Source organism: Plectrocnemia conspersa, unplaced genomic scaffold, assembly GCF_051122295.1.
Source record: "Plectrocnemia conspersa isolate PC_06_02 unplaced genomic scaffold, ASM5112229v1 ptg000001l, whole genome shotgun sequence".
In the NCBI taxonomy this organism is placed as follows: domain Eukaryota; kingdom Metazoa; phylum Arthropoda; class Insecta; order Trichoptera; family Polycentropodidae; genus Plectrocnemia; species Plectrocnemia conspersa.
In genome coordinates, this window is record NW_028277165.1 from 19,830,814 (window position 1) to 19,834,305 (window position 3,492).

Genomic DNA, 3,492 nt, shown 5'->3' on the forward strand with positions numbered 1-3,492 from the left:
TCATCTATTTTAAGTCTGCACCATAAATGTTTTTCAAAATTTATTTATTATTGTATGTATAATGACCATTATAAGTATTATGACGCATTGGATAAAACTGTAAAGTAATAATGCTCAGATTTGAAATATAAAAATAAGATAAAATAAATCTATAAATCCTGAATAATTTGATTATATAATGATATATTTTAACTTCCAATCATAAAATATTATCGTTACTGATATTTTTTTAGTGCTACGAACTAAAAAATTAAAACAATTTTTAAAATGGCAAATATAAAATATATATATATATATATATATATATATATATATATATATATATATATATATATATATATATATATATATATATATATATATATATATATATATATATATATATATATATATATATATATATATATATATATATATATATATATATATATATATATATATATATATATATATATATACTGTTTTTTTACATATCTGCATACAAAACGATTGTGCTGTAATATCTTTTGCAATGTCCCTTTTATTGACATCGGGGTTGTATATTTTTTTTAACGACTAAAGCTTTACTTTTTAATTTAGAAAGTGAGATTTTTACAGCATATAAATAAAAATAGTAGAAACGGAGTTGTATTATCAAAGCAATTCAGTAAATTTAGACTTAAAGCTAGCGACTTTAAACCCTATTTAAAATGTGTTCTTTCCCATATATATAATATTATAATAATACTATTCATATTTTATATCTGTGATATACTCTTTATGCGTATATTTAATGCATTTATTTCGTCTGACATATTTTGAATATTGATACATTTATTCTGAGTGGTTCCATAGTATTTCTTATATACACATCTTGCTCGTATCGACGCAATTGTGTGGCAAAAAGGAGGATAGCAAGTGAATTATGGACGCATTTTACGATCGGTGTAAATAGAATTTTTAAAAGGAGCGCTCACATTGAAAACCTTTGAAAAGAAGGAGGAAATTTTTCACAGGCGACGTTCATTCTTTCGCAAGGAAAAGTTGAATCAATAGACAGTGCATTTCTTCGACTTCTATATATATATATATAACATATCTATAAATTGGATTGATGCTATAAAAAATAATTATCATAATATATTTGAAAAACATTTATTATCAGCATTATTCATTAATTTTGATAAATATCCAATGATTTTTTATATTCATGCCTAAATAATTAATTTTTCCCTTTTACGAATTAAAAAAATCATTAGAATATCGCTACACTACTTTTGTTCTTGTTACAAGTAGGTACATTGGGCATTTAAAGCTATAAAGGTGCCATTGTATTTATGCCTGATTGGTACTTTCATTCTTCTCAAAATCTTAAACTTTCATTCTTCTCAAAGTTTATTAATTTCATATACAAATAAATCAAAGTGCGATGTTGGTGATTTTTGAGTTGAAAGTTTCTCTTAATTCGATAATATTTTAACTATAAACTATTGTATAATATTTCAACACGGATAGCTTTCTAGTATAAATAAAAGTGAATAAATATGGAAATATGTCTATTAATATATATAAAAAAAATATTTTTAATGTATATAATTTTTTTTTATTGCCTTATTAAATAAAAAATATGTCCGCATACGTTCATAATTTTTTAGCCTATGTTGTGTTTTTGGTCCTTAAATACCTATTAAACGTATTAATAAAAACTGTTTTTTTAACTGTTAACAAATTTGTATATTATTTACACACAGTTTATATGACTTTGTAAACAGTATTGTTGTATATATTGTACAGAAAATTTAAAAACTAAGGGCTAAATATTTTTGTTGATGCTTTTAGCATGGTTGTTTAAAGTAAGCATTTTGTTTTACGATAATTTTTATTTTTCCAAAATAATTTTTTTTTATTTTACTTATTGATTTTATTGAAAATTATCTAGAATTTTTTATATAATAAAAAATAATTTATTTTATGGGATTATAATAACACAGCATATTGTTGTAGATATCTTAATATTATTAATGAACAGAGAGCTATATGATCATTAAAAACAACAAACTTTTTTAGGCTCAATTTGTAAAGAAAATTGTAATTTAGAGCTGTTGCTACTTTATCAGTTTGAATCAGAATCAGTCAACTCTGTGTAAAGCCCCCCATACATTTTTGCAATCTGCCGATTCCTATGCGTAGCTGTTTCTTCTTATTTAAATATTAATATAATTTTTATATTACCAGAGCAAAGATAAAGCCAACTAGAGTAGTTGAGAAAAGCATATACAATTTTTTGTTAATCAAATAATTTTGACCTCTATTAAAAGCTTTCAAAAAAATATACATATTTTTTGCATATGGAAGCCAGGTTAAAGTACTATCGAAAAAAAATTATAATTTACAAAGTTTCAACTTTTAACTCGTTTAAATTTTAAGTTAACCTTAAACAAAAAAAAATTTTAATCCTAATTTTGCGAAAAAAATTACTTACGTTTTTAGCTGTCTCACCATTAATGTGCTAGATAGAGCGTTAAAAATTGCGAATTCTGCAAGATTGAACAATTGGCAACAAAACCTGACTTAAAGATTTTGCAATTTTCGTTTAAATATAGCAAAATTTGGGGTTCGCAGAAGAAAACAGCTGAAAAATAACGCTATAAAATATTAATAACTATAAATATTTAAAGGTGTAGCCAGAAAAAGCAAATGATGAATTTTGCAACATTGCAATTTTTTTTTGCATATGGAAGCCTAATTGAAATACTATCAAAAAAAAATAATAATTTACAAAGTTTCAAATTTTAACTTTTTATGATAATTTAAAAAAAAAACACTACCTTTAAGTAAAAAATAATATGTTTCACATTAAAATCTAAAATTAAAATAATTTTATTTGGTAATGTAGTAACCTTTATTTATAGTATATAATAAAAACGTATTGGTAAAGTATATTGATAGTATATATGTACATGTATATAATTTGTGGTTTTCGAATACCTTTTGCGTGATTTGTACAGATCTGGGTAATAAACTCTAAGTAAAAATTAAAGAGCATCGGAAACAATACCCATCAATACCACATTTGATGCTAATGTATATAATAACAATGAATCAAAAATGGATAACAAAAGATTTTACACGCTTCAACTTTGTTTTCGATACATAATTGTTTATTGTAGCGGGCAAAAAGTGCGCGGAGAAAGTTTTGGAAATGTAGGGCGAAAATATATAGTCTCCGGAGTAAACTTGTCTATAGCACAATAGTGTTCGCGCGACAAAACGTTCGCACAAGAGAAATACATCAAGTTATAAACGACCAAGGGAGAAAAATACTACACGACATTTTTTTTATGTACACATCCACCCCCGTTATTCGCGTAGGTGGAATACTTTTCGAATTGACGTTTTTTTTAAGCGAACCGAATATAGGATTTGGTTGCGTGTCGAACTTTGCTTTTCTGTTGACGTTTAATATACATAGAATTTTGCAAGTAAATTTTTTGAAAGTATAGTGATTCTCTT